Genomic DNA, 7,842 nt, shown 5'->3' on the forward strand with positions numbered 1-7,842 from the left:
CACTAACACAAGTGTGAAAAGTGGTTTTTCAACGCTATCACAAGTGCAAAAAGTGTTTTTTCCACACTAATACAAGTGCAAAAGTGGTTTCCTGCACCAACACAAGTGCGAAAAGTGGTTTTTCAACACTAACACAAGTGCAAAAAGTGGTTTTTCAACACTAACACAAGTGCGAAAAGTGGTTTTACCACACAAATACAAGTGCAAAAGTGGTTTCCTGCACCAACACAAGTGCGAAAAGTGGTTTTTCAACACTAACACAAGTGCGAAAAGTGGTTTTTCAACACTAACACAAGTGCGAAAAGTGTTTTTTCCACACTAATACAAGTGCAAAAGTGGTTTCCTGTACCAACACAAGTGCGAAAAGTGGTTTTTCAACACTAACACAAGTGCAAAAAGTGGTTTTTCAACACTAACACAAGTGCGAAAAGTGGTTTTTCAACGCTATCACAAGTGCAAAAAGTGTTTTTTCTACTCTAATACAAGTGCAAAAGTGGTTTCCTGCACCAACACAAGTGCGAAAAGTGGTTTTTCAACACTAACACATGTGCGAAAAGTGGTTTTTCAACACTAACACAAGTGCGAAAAGTGGTTTTTCAACACTATCACAAGTGCAAAAAGTGTTTTTTCCACACTAATACAAGTGCAAAAGTGGTTTCCTGCACCAACACAAGTGCGAAAAGTGGTTTTTCAACACTAATACAAGTGCGAAAAGTGGTTTTTTCCACACTAATACAAGTGCAAAAGTGGTTTCCTGCACCAACACAAGTGCGAAAAGTGGTTTTTCAACACTAACACAAGTGCGAAAAGTGGTTTTTCAACACTAACACAAGTGCGAAAAGTGGTTTTTCCACACTAATACAAGTGCAAAAGTGGTTTCCTGCACCAACACAAGTGCGAAAAGTGATTTTTCAACACTAACACAAGTGCGAAAAGTGGTTTTTCCACACTAATACAAGTGCAAAAGTGGTTTCCTGCACCAACACAAGTGCGAAAAGTGGTTTTTCAACACTAACACAAGTGCGAGAAGTGGTTTTTCAACACTAACACAAGTGCGAAAAGTGGTTTTTCAACACTAACACAAGTGCGAAAAGTGTTTTTTCCACACTAATACAAGTGCAAAAGTGGTTTCCTGCACCAACACAAGTGCGAAAAGTGGTTTTTCAACACTAAAACAAGTGTGAAAAGTGGTTTTTCAACACTAACACAAGTGCGAAAAGTGGCTTTTCAACACTAACACAAGTGCAAAAGTGGTATCCTGCACCAACACAAGTGCGAAAAGTGGTTTTTCAACACTAACACAAGTACGAAAAGTGGTTTTTCCACACTAATACGAGTGCAAAAGTGGTTTCCTGCACCAACACAAGTGCGAAAAGTGGTTTTTCAACACCAACACAAGTGCAAAAAGTGGTTTTTCAACACTATCACAAGTGCAAAAAGTGTTTTTTCCACATTAATGCAGGTGCAAAAGTGGTATCCTGCACCAACACAAGTGCGAAAAGTGGTTTTTCAACACTAACACAAGTGCGAAAAGTGGTTTTTCCACACTAATACGAGTGCAAAAGTGGTTTCCTGCACCAACACAAGTGCGAAAAGTGGTTTTTCAACACTAACACAAGTGCAAAAAGTGGTTTTTCAACACTATCACAAGTGCAAAAAGTGTTTTTTCCACACTAATGCAAGTGCAAAAGTGGTTTCCTGCACCAACACAAGTGCGAAAAGTGGTTTTTCAACACTAACACAAGTGCGAAAAGTGGTTTGTCAACACTAACACAAGTGCGAAAAGTGGTTTTTCCACACTAATACAAGTGCAAAAGTGGTTTCCTGCACCAACACAAGTGCGAAAAGTGGTTTTTCAACACTAACACAAGTGCGAAAAGTGGGTTTTCAACACTATCGCAAGTGCAAAAAGTGTTTTTTCCACACTAATACAAGTGCAAAAGTGGTTTCCTGCACCAACACAAGTGCGAAAAGTGGTTTTTCAACAATAACACAAGTGCAAAAAGTGGTTTTTCAACACTAACACAAGTGCAAAAAGTGTTTTTTCCACACTAATACAAGTGCAAAAGTGGTTTCCTGCACCAACACAAGTGCGAAAAGTGGTTTTTCAACACTAACACAAGTGCAAAAAGTGGTTTATCAACACTAACACAAGTGCGAAAAGTGGTTTTTCCACACAAATACAAGTGCAAAAGTGGTTTCCTGCACCAACACAAGTGCGAAAAGTGGTTTTTCAACACTAACACAAGTGCGAAAAGTGGTTTTTCAACACTAGCACAAGTGCGAAAAGTGTTTTTTCCACACTAATACAAGTGCAAAAGTGGTTTCCTGCACCAACACAAGTGCGAAAAGTGGTTTTTCAACACTAACACAAGTGCGAAAAGTGGTTTTTCAACACTAACACAAGTGTGAAAAGTGGTTTTTCAACGCTATCACAAGTGCAAAAAGTGTTTTTTCCACACTAATACAAGTGCAAAAGTGGTTTCCTGCACCAACACAAGTGCGAAAAGTGGTTTTTCAACACTAACACAAGTGCAAAAAGTGGTTTTTCAACACTAACACAAGTGCGAAAAGTGGTTTTACCACACAAATACAAGTGCAAAAGTGGTTTCCTGCACCAACACAAGTGCGAAAAGTGGTTTTTCAACACTAACACAAGTGCGAAAAGTGGTTTTTCAACACTAACACAAGTGCGAAAAGTGTTTTTTCCACACTAATACAAGTGCAAAAGTGGTTTCCTGTACCAACACAAGTGCGAAAAGTGGTTTTTCAACACTAACACAAGTGCAAAAAGTGGTTTTTCAACACTAACACAAGTGCGAAAAGTGGTTTTTCAACGCTATCACAAGTGCAAAAAGTGTTTTTTCTACTCTAATACAAGTGCAAAAGTGGTTTCCTGCACCAACACAAGTGCGAAAAGTGGTTTTTCAACACTAACACATGTGCGAAAAGTGGTTTTTCAACACTAACACAAGTGCGAAAAGTGGTTTTTCAACACTATCACAAGTGCAAAAAGTGTTTTTTCCACACTAATACAAGTGCAAAAGTGGTTTCCTGCACCAACACAAGTGCGAAAAGTGGTTTTTCAACACTAATACAAGTGCGAAAAGTGGTTTTTCCACACTAATACAAGTGCAAAAGTGGTTTCCTGCACCAACACAAGTGCGAAAAGTGGTTTTTCAACACTAACACAAGTGCGAAAAGTGGTTTTTCAACACTAACACAAGTGCGAAAAGTGGTTTTTCCACACTAATACAAGTGCAAAAGTGGTTTCCTGCACCAACACAAGTGCGAAAAGTGATTTTTCAACACTAACACAAGTGCGAAAAGTGGTTTTTCCACACTAATACAAGTGCAAAAGTGGTTTCCTGCACCAACACAAGTGCGAAAAGTGGTTTTTCAACACTAACACAAGTGCGAGAAGTGGTTTTTCAACACTAACACAAGTGCGAAAAGTGGTTTTTCAACACTAACACAAGTGCGAAAAGTGTTTTTTCCACACTAATACAAGTGCAAAAGTGGTTTCCTGCACCAACACAAGTGCGAAAAGTGGTTTTTCAACACTAAAACAAGTGTGAAAAGTGGTTTTTCAACACTAACACAAGTGCGAAAAGTGGCTTTTCAACACTAACACAAGTGCAAAAGTGGTATCCTGCACCAACACAAGTGCGAAAAGTGGTTTTTCAACACTAACACAAGTACGAAAAGTGGTTTTTCCACACTAATACGAGTGCAAAAGTGGTTTCCTGCACCAACACAAGTGCGAAAAGTGGTTTTTCAACACCAACACAAGTGCAAAAAGTGGTTTTTCAACACTATCACAAGTGCAAAAAGTGTTTTTTCCACATTAATGCAGGTGCAAAAGTGGTATCCTGCACCAACACAAGTGCGAAAAGTGGTTTTTCAACACTAACACAAGTGCGAAAAGTGGTTTTTCCACACTAATACGAGTGCAAAAGTGGTTTCCTGCACCAACACAAGTGCGAAAAGTGGTTTTTCAACACTAACACAAGTGCAAAAAGTGGTTTTTCAACACTATCACAAGTGCAAAAAGTGTTTTTTCCACACTAATGCAAGTGCAAAAGTGGTTTCCTGCACCAACACAAGTGCGAAAAGTGGTTTTTCAACACTAACACAAGTGCGAAAAGTGGTTTGTCAACACTAACACAAGTGCGAAAAGTGGTTTTTCCACACTAATACAAGTGCAAAAGTGGTTTCCTGCACCAACACAAGTGCGAAAAGTGGTTTTTCAACACTAACACAAGTGCGAAATGTGGTTTTTCAACACTATCACAAGTGCAAAAAGTGTTTTTTCCACACTAATACAAGTGCAAAAGTGGTTTCCTGTACCAACACAAGTGCGAAAAGTGGTTTTTCAACACTAACACAAGTGCGAAAAGTCGTTTGTCAACACTAACACAAGTGCGAAAAGTGGCTTTTCAACACTAACACAAGTGTGAAAAGTGGTTTTTCAACGCTATCACAAGTGCAAAAAGTGTTTTTTCCACACTAATACAAGTGCAAAAGTGGTTTCCTGCACCAACACAAGTGCGAAAAGTGGTTTTTCAACACTAAAACAAGTGTGAAAAGTGGTTTTTCAACACTAACACAAGTGCGAAAAGTGGCTTTTCAACACTAACACAAGTGCAAAAGTGGTATCCTGCACCAACACAAGTGCGAAAAGTGGTTTTTCAACACTAACACAAGTGCGAAAAGTGGTTTTTCCACACTAATACAAGTGCAAAAGTGGTTTCCTGCACCAACACAAGTGCGAAAAGTGGTTTTTCAACACGAACACAAGTGCAAAAAGTGGTTTTTCAACACTATCACAAGTGCAAAAAGTGTTTTTTCCACACTAATGCAAGTGCAAAAGTGGTTTCCTGCACCAACACAAGTGCGAAAAGTGGTTTTTCAACACTAACACAAGTGCGAAAAGTGGTTTGTCAACACTAACACAAGTGCGAAAAGTGGTTTTTCCACACTAATACAAGTGCAAAAGTGGTTTCCTGCACCAACACAAGTGCGAAAAGTGGTTTTTCAACACTAACACAAGTGCGAAAAGTCATTTGTCAACACTAACACAAGTGCGAAAAGTGGTTTTCCACACTAATACAAGTGCAAAAGTGGTTTCCTGCACCAACACAAGTACGAAAAGTGGTTTTTCAACACTAACACAAGTGCGAAAAGTGGTTTTTCAACACTAACACAAGTGCGAAAAGTGTTTTTTCCACACTAATACAAGTGCAAAAGTGGTTTCCTGCACCAACACAAGTGCGAAAAGTGGTTTTTCAACACTAACACAAGTGCGAAAAGTGGTTTTTCAACACTATCGCAAGTGCAAAAAGTGTTTTTTCCACACTAATACAAGTGCAAAAGTGGTTTCCTGCACCAACACAAGTGCGAAAAGTGGTTTTTCAACACTAACACAAGTGCAAAAAGTGGTTTTTCAACACTAACGCAAGTGCAAAAAGTGGTTTTTCCACACTAATACAAGTGCAAAAGTGGTTTCCTGCACCAACACAAGTGCGAAAAGTGGTTTTTCAACACTAACACAAGTGCAAAAAGTGGTTTTTCAACACTAACACAAGTGCGAAAAGTGGTTTTTCCACACAAATACAAGTGCAAAAGTGGTTTCCTGCACCAACACAAGTGCGAAAAGTGGTTTTTCAACACTAACACAAGTGCGAAAAGTGGTTTTTCAACACTAACACAAGTGCAAAAAGTGTTTTTTCCACACTAATACAAGTGCAAAAGTGGTTTCCTGCACCAACACAAGTGCGAAAAGTGGTTTTTCAACACTAACACAAGTGCGAAAAGTGGTTTTTCAACACTAACACAAGTGCGAAAAGTGGTTTTTCAACGCTATCACAAGTGCAAAAAGTGTTTTTTCCACACTAATACAAGTGCAAAAGTGGTTTCCTGCACCAACACAAGTGCAAAAAGTGGTTTTTCCACACTAATACAAGTGCAAAAGTGGTTTCCTGCACCAACACAAGTGCGAAAAGTGGTTTTTCAACACTAACACAAGTGCGAAAAGTGGTTTTTCCACACTAATACAAGTGCAAAAGTGGTTTCCTGCACCAACACAAGTGCGAAAAGTGGTTTTTCAACACTAACACAAGTGCGAAAAGTGGTTTTTCAACGCTATCACAAGTGCAAAAAGTGTTTTTTCCACACTAATACAAGTGCAAAAGTGGTTTCCTGCACCAACACAAGTGCAAAAAGTGGTTTGTCAACACTAACACAAGTGCGAAAAGTGGTTTTTCCACACTAATACAAGTGCAAAAGTGGTTTCCTGCACCAACACAAGTGCGAAAAGTGGTTTTTCAACACTAACACAAGTGCGAAAAGTCATTTGTCAACACTAACACAAGTGCGAAAAGTGGTTTTCCACACTAATACAAGTGCAAAAGTGGTTTCCTGCACCAACACAAGTACGAAAAGTGGTTTTTCAACACTAACACAAGTGCGAAAAGTGGTTTTTCAACACTAACACAAGTGCGAAAAGTGTTTTTTCCACACTAATACAAGTGCAAAAGTGGTTTCCTGCACCAACACAAGTGCGAAAAGTGGTTTTTCAACACTAACACAAGTGCGAAAAGTGGTTTCTCAACACTATCGCAAGTGCAAAAAGTGTTTTTTCCACACTAATACAAGTGCAAAAGTGGTTTCCTGCACCAACACAAGTGCGAAAAGTGGTTTTTCAACACTAACACAAGTGCAAAAAGTGGTTTTTCAACACTAACGCAAGTGCAAAAAGTGGTTTTTCCACACTAATACAAGTGCAAAAGTGGTTTCCTGCACCAACACAAGTGCGAAAAGTGGTTTTTCAACACTAACACAAGTGCAAAAAGTGGTTTTTCAACACTAACACAAGTGCGAAAAGTGGTTTTTCCACACAAATACAAGTGCAAAAGTGGTTTCCTGCACCAACACAAGTGCGAAAAGTGGTTTTTCAACACTAACACAAGTGCGAAAAGTGGTTTTTCAACACTAACACAAGTGCAAAAAGTGTTTTTTCCACACTAATACAAGTGCAAAAGTGGTTTCCTGCACCAACACAAGTGCGAAAAGTGGTTTTTCAACACTAACACAAGTGCGAAAAGTGGTTTTTCAACACTAACACAAGTGCGAAAAGTGGTTTTTCAACGCTATCACAAGTGCAAAAAGTGTTTTTTCCACACTAATACAAGTGCAAAAGTGGTTTCCTGCACCAACACAAGTGCAAAAAGTGGTTTTTCCACACTAATACAAGTGCAAAAGTGGTTTCCTGCACCAACACAAGTGCGAAAAGTGGTTTTTCAACACTAACACAAGTGCAAAAAGTGGTTTTTCAACACTAACACAAGTGCGAAAAGTGGTTTTTCCATACAAATACAAGTGCAAAAGTGGTTTCCTGCACCAACACAAGTGCGAAAAGTGGTTTTTCAACACTAACACAAGTGCGAAAAGTGGTTTTTCAACACTAACACAAGTGCGAAAAGTGTTTTTTCCACACTAATACAAGTGCAAAAGTGGTTTCCTGCACCAACACAAGTGCGAAAAGTCGTTTTTCAACACTAACACAAGTGCGAAAAGTGGTTTTTCAACACTAACACAAGTGCGAAAAGTGGTTTTTCAACGCTATCACAAGTGCAAAAAGTGTTTTTTCCACACTAATACAAGTGCAAAAGTGGTTTCCTGCACCAACACAAGTGCGAAAAGTGGTTTTTCAACACTAACACAAGTGCAAAAAGTGTTTTTTCTACTCTTATACAAGTGCAAAAGTGGTTTCCTGCACCAACACAAGTGCGAAAAGTGGTTTTTCAACACTAACACATGTGCGAAAAGTGGTTTTTCAAC

This window comes from Myxine glutinosa, chromosome 13 (assembly GCF_964187855.1).
Source record: "Myxine glutinosa chromosome 13, kmMyxGlut1.1, whole genome shotgun sequence".
Taxonomy (NCBI): Eukaryota; Metazoa; Chordata; class Myxini; order Myxiniformes; family Myxinidae; genus Myxine; species Myxine glutinosa.